This window comes from Serinus canaria, chromosome 1 (genome assembly GCF_022539315.1).
Source record: "Serinus canaria isolate serCan28SL12 chromosome 1, serCan2020, whole genome shotgun sequence".
NCBI lineage: Eukaryota > Metazoa > Chordata > Aves > Passeriformes > Fringillidae > Serinus > Serinus canaria.
In genome coordinates this window covers 69,023,023-69,035,934 of record NC_066313.1, presented here as the reverse complement: position 1 = coordinate 69,035,934, position 12,912 = coordinate 69,023,023, and positions in this window count along the sequence as shown.

Genomic DNA, 12,912 nt, shown 5'->3' with positions numbered 1-12,912 from the left:
TTCTTTGAAAATAACACAAAGACCTCAGTAAAATGTATTGACTGACCACTTTTACTTTGAAGTCACAGACTGCTTCCCCATGGTGCATCGGCTTGCTATTTATTTTTCCTTGTAAGATATATTGACAACAAACATTAACTCATCAGGACCAAGCCAATGATACTGAAGGAGGAATGAAACACAAATCTTTTTTTTCTTTTTCCACCAGCCTGGAACCGTGTGTGTGTTTATCTGTACTCATGTATTTATCTGTAACTATGTATTTTCACTTTTGAGATGATTTCCTGCAATAGTAGCAATGCCAAATTCACTCCATGTGCGCCTTGTGCTATACATTCTACTCTCAGTTTCTGGGGACTGCTAAGATTTAACACATCTATTGGTCGTCTTAGAGACCTTTGTGATGAGAAAAGCTCTTGGTTCCTGCACAGCTGATCTGCTAAGCTGTTAAGAGCAGTTCAGTTCTCTAGGTTTTCCCTATAGTCACTAAAAATAGGCAAAGTCCTCTGAATTAGTCCTTCACCTGCTATGTAAGCACATGGCTGTGGGTTTTGGATAATGAGGTAAGATGAAAAACACATATTAAAAGAGATGAAATGCAGAGGAGAGGAGGGTGGGGAAGAGAGACATAGGAAGGCAGGAAGAGAAAGAGAGAAAGAAAGAGAGAAAGAAAGAAGAGAAGAAAGAAAGAAAGAAAGAAAGAAAGAAAGAAAGAAAGAAAGAAAGAAAGAAAGAAAGAAAGAAAGAAAGAAAGAAAGAAAGAAAGAAAGAAAGAAAGAAAGAAAGAAAGAAAGAAAGAAAGAAAGAAAAAGAAAATAAAGATATGATTTGTAAATTGGTTTTCCCCACCCTGAAAATAGGTTTCTCCCTTTCTCTGTAAATTAGCTATAATGTTCCTGCAAACATTTCTAGCAAATGGTTGGATGGCTTCAGAGGTCTTTTGTGATCTTGATTCCCTCCTGTAGTCCCTGCTCACTTTTCAGCCTCATTCCTGCATTTCACAGTAGTGTATTGTGTTTATTTCCAGAAACAAAAGCAAAGACATTATTCCAGTAAAAATGCTACCCCTACCTCTGCATGGCCCCCTTCTCCAGCCCCAACTTATTCTTTCTCAGAGTTGTTATTGCCAATGATCCATGGTTGGCTCCACAGCCATCCAGCCATTGGATCCCATGCACTGGGATTCTACAAGATTGATCTTCAAGCTGTCTCCTTCCAGTGGCTTTATTTAAACTTCCCTATTGTTATAATTTATCAATTCTGCAGCCAAATTTATAAAAAAATATTTTATAAATTTATCAGATTGACAACAACAAAAAAAAATTATAAAACCACCTCAGCCAAGACAGTGTCAACCCCAGACTTTGACTCTGGGTGACCTTGGGACAGACTAAGGTAGTTTCAGCATCTCCCCAGAGTGTCACCCCAACTGCTCCAGGAAGCCAGCTTATATACAGTCTATTCTGGCCAGAGCAGAAATGACCTAAGATTTCTGTACGTTCCTACATATGTATAACAGGAGCTATACAGATGCAGTCCTGTACAAAAGCAAGTCCATAGGCTTGGGATGGCTGTCTGGGCTCCTCAAAATTGTCTTCCTTTCAGCTATAGCCCAGAGGTGGCCTGTTTTGGATGTAATCTCTCCCAGGAGTTGTTCGGTGAATGCTCTGGACATTCTTGGGAAATGGTCTTTGATCACCCAGGAAAGACTCATTCACTCATTAATGGCCAGAGTCCGGGAAATCTTTTGGAAATAAAAAGCCCTGCTTCTGGCCATGGGGGGTCAGATGCATGGTTGGATCTTTATAATTTTTATACAATTTCCAAAGCATGAATTATCTACATCATATACTACACTATGTAAATTTATCAACAAAATGGTAGCAATATCTGTAACTCCTAATTAATGTGATGGCATCATAAAGAGTACTTTAAAGACATTAGGCATTAAAATGCAGACCATGGTATCTGATGAGCTTTTCTGTCCTGGGAATCTAGACACAATGGAGCCACGTCTAGCTTTAACCACTCTGCAATTATTTCTTTCAAGGTTAAGAACAAAATATACTCATTTGACTTTTTAAATTTGTTTAAATTTCTTTTGGCTTAAGTAATCACCCACAGGTTTTTTATCATTAATTTTTGCACAAATAAACGCACAAGATTATTTCAAAGTCACTATAACATTTTCTGGAGAGTCTAGGTTTTCACTAGAGATTGCCTTACCCAAGGTTGTCTATTTACTTCTCATCACAACATTTATAGATAATCCATCTCTAGCATCATCAGTTTTGGGAAAGTCACTGTTTGTTGGTAGAAGATTGTTTATATTTGAACTGTGTCCAGGTACCACCATTTAATAAACAGTCTGGACCTGCTTCTATGTCCTAGATACTTACACAGATTAAACTGCAGCTTGAAAAAATCAACTTGGTTTTAAACTGAATAGACAGAAATTCTGCAAGATATTTAATTAAATGTTCTGTTTCTTTTCCATGCTAAATGCAAAACCTAAGTCCTTTTCTGGAAAAGTGATGAAAGAGATTATCTTGAAAAACAGAATAGTGAAATACCCTTAACAGCAAAATACTAAATGTGTAAATATCTTTTCTCTGTGTTAATCTTCAGTTTATTTCTGAAATTTGGGGATTCTTCCTAAACCTAGTGTATCAATGCTTGCCACATCAAAGCTACAGAGATTTTTCTCTCTTCTTTTCTGTCTTTGTCATCTGCTCTCTTCCATGACAGAACTGATCTTTATAAGTAGGACTTTTATGATGATTTTCATTTTTTGGTTGTTACTCACATTGTTAAATATTACACAGTCAGCATTAACAGAAGAACATGCTTTTAGTGTACAGAACAAGAGAGAAATTAGTTCAGAATGAGAGACACATGCAGCAATAGAATGAATACATTGTCATCCTGTTCTGTAAAAGGTGTGTTTCCATGTAGAAAATAAATCTCTGCACAATAAGTCTAAGGAGAGGTTCTGGCTTTGTGACAGTCTGGTGCAGCCAAGGTATTACTGTCTACAACTCACTTCATCTAAGAATCTGATGGTCTTATGTATTTTAAATCAGCAGAAATATTTGGAAAATGATGAAAGTAACTCCTTTAAGGGAGGCTAGAGGTGTGGTATTTGTAAGATGCAGTTTTTGAGAGGGCTGTGCTTGATTTTCTGCTATCACTTATTTAGATTGCCATACAAGCTGTAAGAGCAAGGCAGAGAATCAAGGGTCACCATCACACCAGTCACATAGCAGGAGAGATGATGGATAGATAGATAGATAGATAGATAGATAGATAGATAGATAGATAGATAGATAGATAGATAGATAGATAGATAGATAGATGTTTAAAGGAAAGGAAGAACAACAAAAGTAGATCTGATATTCCTCCTCATATTCTTCCATTTTCCCTCTCATTTTCGCTTAAGAGGATTTCCTGAAATGGATGCTGTTTTTCACATTTTGTCTCCCTCAGTGTTGGGATTTTTTTTGGTCCAACATGGTCTTTTTGAGTGTACACCATTTGTTGCATCCACAAGTAATCCTTTGTAAGGAATTCACATGATTATTATCTACTGAGTGAAGAAATAATTTTTGGGTTTTTATTTATTTAAATGATAGTGTGTCTACACAAAGATTTAAAAATTTCTCTTTCTTTCACATACCAATGTATGGCATTCTACTGCCTGACATCATGGAGCCATTTCTGAGAAAACTTACTTCAGAATTAGTTGTGTGTTAACTGGTACATCTCAGTGTCAGTGTTTGCTACTACTGCTCCAGGATCTGTACTGATTTCAGAATGTAGCTTAAATGTATATTTCAAATTCTTGTTCATTTTGTGGGGAATATTTCTATTTTAGTTTTTAATTATTCATTGGCTCTGCACTTTTCATCAGTTTTGAAGAGAATATTTTAAATCCTCAATATGAACATCAGCTGCTACCAAAGTGGTTATATTTTTCCTTCTGGGATGCTCTCACAGCTTTGGCTGGCAGAACTTCTGAGAATATATCCTCCTATGCATTCTGAGTCAGAGTGAATTTTCTTACATGTGGCTCAGTAAAGCCTTAATTTAAAAGGCAGTACAAAGCTACCAGTAGAGTGTAGTCAATAAGAAAACCTCAGTTCTCAAACAGATTGGAAAAATTATCTTTAGTGATCTTCAGAAGAAGCTGTTAGAGAACCTATTACTACAGGCTTCCATTCAGGGGAAGCTTTGATAAGAATTGACCTCTGGGGCCAGCACTAAAGATATTGTCATTATTTGTTAACTTAATGTTCTCTTGCTCTAGGTTAACTTCCATTAAGTACTTTCTGTGCTCTTTTTTACCTCCTTAAAATAATACATTTCCATGAAGCTCCAAGATTTACAGTACAAATTCACAGATTTCTCAATCTGATTGTCTGAGTTTTGCTAAAGCACTTGGTAAAAATCACTGATATCTCATCTCTGAAGGACTGAGCTTTTCTGCAACAGAGAAAAGTATGTACCAATATTATTAGTGATTTCAATACTTGAAGTGCAGGTTGTTATGATTTCAATTTATTGAACTTCATTGGCTAAAGTAAAAGAGATTCAATGTTAGTTTTCAAGATGCACTTTAAAACTTTGAGAAGTGTTAAAGGGGTAAATGAACTGTAAAATGTGAATGACTGTTAGCCTTGGATTATACTGCTTGATTAAGCTGATAACAACTGCTGGTCATTTTGAGGTAAAATCAGGATCACCACTTCAGGTGTATGGAATGTCAAAAAATGGTGCTTAGTTTCTCTAGTATACAGAAAGTATAATAAAGAATCTTAATTGATGGTAATTGTATTTAACTCTAAACTTCCTGGACTGTTGTGTTCATTTTTCTTAACTGCTGTTAACAATTATAGCAACAAACGTTCCTCTGTCACAGTGACTTTCAACCTCCTTCTCCCCACAGCTCCTTCCAGAATTTAAACAGGACCCTATATAAAAAAATTAAACCAACTGGCAGTTGGATTAATTTCTTTTTTTTTTACATGTTTTTCACAGACTCCACTCTTGTACTTCCAAACCCTTTACAGGTCCATGCAGCACTACTTTAAAAAACATTATTCCTATTGTCCCTAATCAACTGAACCAAATAATTCAATCCAATTCTTTATCAAAATTTCAGCTGCTCTTGCCCTGTCTAGGAGTGAATGAAATCTAATCCCTTTTGTCTGAGTGACAATGTGGAATTAAGGCCTGAATTCACCATCTGCACCTTCTATTAGCTATTTATACATGTATCACCCATCACCATCTAGGATTTGGGCACAGCATCATTCTGCTTTAATTTCCCATAAGATAAAATGTAATAAAATAGTAGTCTTGGCAAAGAATTGCCTTAACATTAAGGGACAGCTCTGTATGTTCTGTGTGATTTGACCAGTGCCAAGTGTAGCCCATGTCTGACAGATACAAATTCTTGCCACTCTTCCTGCTCTTCATTGCCTAATGGCCTCCATAGAGATGCTGTCCAAATTGCCAATCTCATTGAGAAGGAGGGTGTGTGAAATGGCCCACAATGAGGCAATTAAGCCCAGATACTTGTTCAGACACAAAAGATTGCAGCAGATAATAGGGGCACTGTATGATGTGCTTGAGAGAGAAGATCATCAGGACCATCTTGGTGTCTAGGGGCCTGGAAACATGCTTATGATAACACATGATGTTTCTCTGATCATTTGGCAGATTCTCACACAAGAAAATATTTCTTTCATATTTTATTCCATTGTATTAGATGTCTTCTATTATATTTGCTATCATTTTACCTAATTTTCCTCTTTCTATCTTTCCTCTCATTCTCATATTTATCCCCAAACCATAATTTACCTCCAGAGAAAATGGAAACAGTTTCCTATAAGACTAATAATATGTTGAATTGTTTGACAGTATTTGGTTGGGAGGCAGTATTTTATTATTAAAAAGAAGGAAGAAAAAAGGAAAAATAAAACTTAAAACAATTCACAAGAAATACCTTAAACAAGAACACACATTTCAGAAGCATGAAGGTGTTATATCCAAAACTGCAATCTGAAAACCACACAGTCATGTGCCATAGATTTTCACATTTTCCTGACTTACAGGTATCATCCTTGGGATGAACAGAAAATAGACATTTTAACATGTTTCAGTAGTCTGGAAGTATAAGTCTTGACATTCATTTCACTCTGTCAAAGTTGTTTTCATGTTTTTCAATGTGTCTCCATTTAACAATAAAATATCCAAACCCTTCTGGGGGCAGTGAAAAGAACTCACATTTAGCATTATGCAATATATAATACATGCTCATTGTAGGCCTGTGAACTTTTCAATGAGACAGATGCATGTTGGTTTATACCATTTTCTGCAGCATGTGGAACACATCAGGGGCTCACCAATTGCCTGCTTCAGTGTCCTAAGATTGATTGAAAAGGCCTTTTTCTACTCCCTACTAAAAGATTCCATCCATACATTTAGATGAATATGAATAAATAAATAAGTATATGGATGGAATAAATCTACCTTACAGGGATATGCTAATCTTTGAAGGGTAATTGAAGGAAATATTTCAACATTCTTTCTTAGTGAGCGCTTCTCCATCTTTTCCCTAAGTGTCCTGGGATGTTTATAATATTTCTCTTTATAATACCCACAATACTACATGCTTGCAAATCTATTCTGAAATGGAACCACTATGAGTAACTCTGTGTACATTACAAAACACGTGGATATACCTTACTCATGCTCTGGTTTCAACTCTGGTGAAAAGACATCTAGTTACTAAAAGTATAGCTATTTTTCAATACTGAATTATTAATTATCTCTTCCTAACCAATGGGTAAGAAACAGACCCCATTCAGAAACATTAACTTGTCTTTTGATTGCTGGTGGAATTTCCAGATATTCGGTCATTTAGTTGTCTAATACAGTTCATATGGCTTATTAACGTGCAAAATATTTAAGCTCAGGTAACAGATCATGGCCAGATTTGTTTCATTTAATGTTTTAAAACTTTTTTAAAGTACTAAGGGATAAGGCAAAAATATGGTACAGAGAAATTACCAGATTGTTACTCCTGCATAATGTTATGGCAATTATATGGGGGAAAATTGTCCTGGGATGCACATTTATCTTTTACTCTTACAGTTAAATGCACTTGTTATGATGTTATGTGCTCAGAAATCCTTTATGTTTCTTCAAAGGATCGTGAAAGCTCAATAGTTGATTCATGTAGCAAAAGAAATTTTTCAAGGATGTTTATCAACTCTAGCTAAAAAGGATAATGCATTTTTTTTCATCTCTAGGTGATTAATAAAAGTCCAGGTAAGTGGTAACAAACAGGTCCATTAGTACCCATGCTGTAATGTGAGTTCTCCCTTATTACAGCATTGCTGGCAAGCTAAACTTTAAGGCAAGAAGAGGAAAAGAAAAGGAAAAAAACTCAAATTCTGATTATTTTGGTATTTTTTTCCATGTCAGGCTGTGGAACCACAGCTCAGCTTGAAGGAACAACTAATAAATATTTGTTGTCCTTCCCCACAGAGAGAAAAAGCCAGACCAGGAGAGAGAATAAAGAAAACCAAAAATCATGCTTCATATTTTTGGCCCAGTCCTAGCACAAATTAGTGTTGTGAAGAAAAGGAAAGACTTCTAACCTCTCCTTTCAGGGATTAGGCTGTGTTCTTCATACGTTGTCTGTTCTTCTTTCTTTTAGATTCCCTTCTACACTTGTTAGAAAGATGAAAGCAAAGGAACAATTTATGTTGGTTTAGAGCTCTTGTGTGATAACTTTTCCTGCCCTTATTCAGTTCAGCCAACATGTCCAAACTTACCACATACAGACCTTGTGACTTTCTAAGAAAAGTCAGAACAAGACATGGAAACGAACAAAATCTGAGGTGCTCCATTCTGGAGCCTTTTTGCAGCACTTTTGAAGAAATTTAGTCTTTTTCTTTCCTTGGTTTTGTAGTAGATTTCTTAGGTGGTGGAATATTAGTGCAGCACAAGTCTTGAAAGAGCAATACTAAAGTTATAATTTCATCTCTAGAAGCATCTTGGAAATATATTTGGATATAAATGCATGGATAGAAAATAGATCTTTAAATAATTAGCAGTTCAGCAATATCTAAGGATTTAGACTTCTCTTTTTTTTTTATTTTCTTTTTTTTCTTTTTTCCATGCTACAAGGTTACAGCAAAACTTATTACAGTCTTTTTCTTCTAGCTTTAGTAATATCATAGGGAATAAATATGATAAAATTTTTGGAGACTGAACCATCTGATATTAGAATATTTATTTTAGGTTGTATTTATCATGGGGCAAATATGATCCCTGGTGCATTTTGAAGGCTTTTCCCCTGTTCCTCAGGCAAAATAATTTGTTAGATAATGTGTCAATTCTTATGGAAGAGTTTTGTTTCAGTGGAAGTAAAAAAAAAAGAGCAAGGAGAGAGAATGTTTATTGTTCTCTTTTGAACTTCATGTTAACCATTTATGACCATGATCTGCCTAGAGAAATGCATTCACTTTTATCTTTATTTCTAAATGAGGATAAGGAAATTATTCTTGAAACAGTGACTTTTTAAGATTATTGCCTTTAAATCTTTATAAATTACCGAAGATATTTATAGAAAGACTCTATTTTAGTGAGTTTTTTTTAAATAAGTCTATTAATATTAGTAATTTCTTATTGCCTTAGCAATAAATTTTCCACCATGTTAAATATGAGGTAATTCACTGACCAAAATATACTAAACAGATTCCATAGTCCTGTTAAAATAGAAGCAATGGATTCCCAATCCCTGAAACTTGTCAAATATGAGAACTTTTAAGAGAAAGCCACAGGTAAAAATAAACCACAAAGAGTATTTTATATACCAATATCTATATAATTCATTGCCATAGGTAATGTTATAGTAACTGTAGTTATAAATTTTTTTAGCATACTTAATGGTAATGAACTTTTTCTTCTGCTTTGAATAGAGACATTCTTCTGCCGCCACCTGAATCTTATTTTCTGTAACAAGCTGTTGTTTTTTTCTCTTCTGTTTAGAGAAAGATCAGGGATGTAAACACTTAGGATATAACAGAGCTTTGAATCCTATTTCTTCTGAAAAAAATTACCTGCAGAAGGAAATATTGTTACTCTATTTATTGTCATAGTCAATGAATGAATGAATGATCACTTTTTTCCTAATTCTCAATCAATAGATTTTAGAACATCTGCCTTAGAAAATCTACTTCTACTCCATCATTTTTGTAGGTCTTTTAACTTCACCTGTCCTAATTTATTTTAAAACTATTTGAGCTGATAACATTTGTACATATGTGGCATTAATCACTGCCTCATTCTAACTGATTTGTTGAAAAGAATATGACCATCAATCCATTCAATTAGAAGTCTGCCAAATAAAATGCAAAATTATATGGTGTCCTGGTGAGGGCAGCAAAACATTCAACATACATGCTCTTAATAAGCCCGTGGCTGTTGTATGCAAACTCATTCTGAAATTGCAAATTAGAAGAATGTATGCTTTTTATTTAGCAATACAAACTAGGAAGGTGCATTTTTCCTATTTTTTTTTCCAATCACTCTGTTTATTTGTCTAATACTAATGATAAAACTTATCAATTTTTTCAAACTTTACATCCCAAATTATAATGGGTATGTAGTTGAAAACAGATTCAGTATTAATCTCAAAGGACAGTGGAAAAGTTGGAAGCAACCTGATTTTTTTTCCTTCTTGTGGCTTGATATACACTATTAAAAATGCTTGAACTATGTTTGGCTGTCTCCTACAAAACCACACTATAATTTCTTTATTTAGCATAAGTGTTAAAGCAAGTCTTTGAAAAATTATTCTGATCGCCTGAAAAATACAAAATGAGGAAGTTTCCTTATTTACTTAAATAATTAAGGAAATAAGTAAGCAGAAATTTACTCCTCTTCTCTCCTTTTTAGTGGTCCTTCCAGTAAACTCAAATCATACATTTTTATTTTAGGTAGAAACAACAACCCAAAATGGAAGTCAGTTGACAAATATTTAATATTATGCAAACTTTAATGAATAGTTAATTCTTTCCCCTCTTGGAATGGAAAGAAAAGTGAGCTATATACCCAGATTTTGTAAGTATCTGTTTCTTTTTCTTATATGTGCCAAATTTGATCTCCTTTTTGACTGATTTCTTTCAAAATCTGTGATACATGTGCTTAAAAAAAAAAGGTTTACGTGATATGCTTTTATTAAAAGGAAAATAATTATGTTTCATAATTATTTATGCACTAAACAAAGAATATTTTTAGAGAAAATATGGGATGCAATTATTGTTAAACATATTTGTTTGGCTTATATTTGCAATTATTTCCAACATTCAGCCTCAACCTAACTTAAAATATAAATTGTACTTTATGTTTAAAAAATCATTGTTAAACATTTGTTTGTTATTTATGTTTGGAATTATTTAAAAAAATTCAGCTTCACACTAACTTCGAGTATGAATTTCACTTTATGTTTCAAATCTGTCTGTGGCTCTGTGAAATGTAAATGTTTTGCTTTTTATGAAGTGTTCTCTGTTTAGGAGGAAGAGCAAACAGATCAGATTTTTTAAAGTTTTTTCTTGAAAAAAAAAGAAAAAAATGTAATCTTTGTTTTCACAAATACAAAATAGTCAGGAATTTAAAATTATGTACAGTTATTAATCTCTTAAAATCTCACTGTATAAAGGATTACTTGAATATCTATTGCAAGGTTACTTCTTTTTTTCTCTTTATGAAATTTTTTTGTTTTGTCGTTTATCTAACATTGCAACCATTATTATTATATAACTCTCCTGAGGTTATTATTTTATAAAGGGTGAAGAAGAATAACTGTAACATATTTTTAAAACATGTACAGGTGTGAAGGTGTAAATCTTGATATGCTTTGCATTCTTTCAAAGTTATTTTTGAAATACTGCACAACATACTTCTTAAAGAAGAATACTCATATTATTTGAAAAATTAAGATATTAATATTATACTGTATAAATATATAAGTAGCCTGATGTAAAAAGAGTAAAGTCTTAACTCCTATGCACCAATCTGCTGTCTTTCAAAATAAGTGGTAGGTAAACTGCTGCAGATTAGCTGCTTGCTATAATACTCTTTAATTTTTCCTGATTGTTTTCCTAATCACATAATAATTTTCCTGAAATTTCTAGCTGTGAGGTTTTTAGAAAGAAAAAAAAAGGGGGAAAAAACTTATTAAACCTAACTACTTTTTATTATTAAAAAAAAAATATTTTTTTTTTAAGGCATAAAAAAAATTAAGAGATTTCATGAGTATAGTTGTATAATCCCCACAGAAGAGTAGAGTTCTCTCAGGGAGTATCATTCGTTCTCCTGTTTAGACTATTACCACTGATTGTTGTACTTGCTGTCATAAAATGAAGAGCAAATGGATAGATGGACTTCAGGATAGCCTGTGTGTTAGAACTTCTCTGTGGAAAGGCAGACAAAGACTTAGCAGAGGTTTTTATGGCATGGTGCTGCTCTGTGTTCTTCAGTGAAGGGTTTCAGAGAGGTGAGGGTACTAAAGGGATCAAAGTGTGTTAAGAGAGGACAGAAACTTTGCTGTAGAGGGCTTCTTTGATTTTTGAATTTTTGCAGTTTTAGTCTTCAGGCCAAGGAGAATAGTGTGAGGAAATAAAGGGAGAAAAAGAGAAATGGAAAGAAAGAGAAATTCTGCTAATGAAATCACAGTTTCTGTTTGTGAGAAGTAAAAAAAAATCTCATTTCACCCCCCAGTCCTTTCTGTTTTTTTTTTTCCCTGTTGAGGTCAGTGGTCAGGACTTCAAGCTAGGTTTGTGGCTTTGAGGAAGACTGAAAGAAAAGGATAAGGTAAAATAAGATCAGGCATTGCAGAACCTGAGGGGAACAAGAATTTGATTATTGCTATCCAAATTAAAGAGGGAGTGGAAACTATAAAAAGCCATAAAAAGGCTTCTGAAATACTAAAAAGAAATAAAATGCCTTCCTTCCTTCCTTCCTGTCCTTCCGTCCTTCCTTCCTTCCTGATCCTTCCTTCCGGCCTGCCGTCCTTCCGGCACTTCCTTCCTTCCGTCCTTCCTGCCTTCCTTCCTTCCGTCCTTCCTGCCGTCGACTTCCGTCCGACATGCCTTCCGTTCCTGGCCTTGACACGTCCGGCCGCACTGTCCTTCCGTCCTGCCTTCCGTCCTTCCTGCCTTCCTTCCTTCCTGTCCTTCCTTCTTCCTCCGTCCTCCCTCCTCCTCCCCGTCCTTCCTCCTCACTGCCTTCCTTCCTTCCTTCCTTCCTTCCTTCCTTCCTTCCTTCCTTCCTTCCTTCCTTCCTTCCTTCCTTCCTTCCTCCTCCTTCCTTCCTTCCTTCCTCCCTCCCTCCCCTGAAGGGACTGCAGGCAGGCCAAGCTGGAATCATGTTGGTACATACATCTTCACAGATTGGAGCAAGAAATATATTTACAGCCATTTACATGCAGAGCTATCTTATTTCTTCTTCCAGAATGCAAACCTTTTTTTTCAAGACTTGTGGAACTGCCTCAGGCTGGGATTTGTGGATGATACACAGTGATAGATGTCAGAGGTCATGGCCCTACCATTCATGTTGGGATTTTCCTTTCTCTCTATGTTCTTCTTGACAAGATTAAGCTGAGCATGCACAGCTGCAGAAAATGGAGCTAAAAACTAGAGCACAGCCATTACTGCTCTGTGGCCCCTGATGGGAACTAACCTTGCTAATGACAGTGGCATGTGCTCTTCTTGACATCTACCTGACAGAACAGCTGTCATCCCAGGAAACTGAAAGCATATGGGTGCTCTAGATAGATAAGTCATTTTATTAAAATTATCTGCACCCTTCTTTACTTCACAGTCACCAGGTATTATG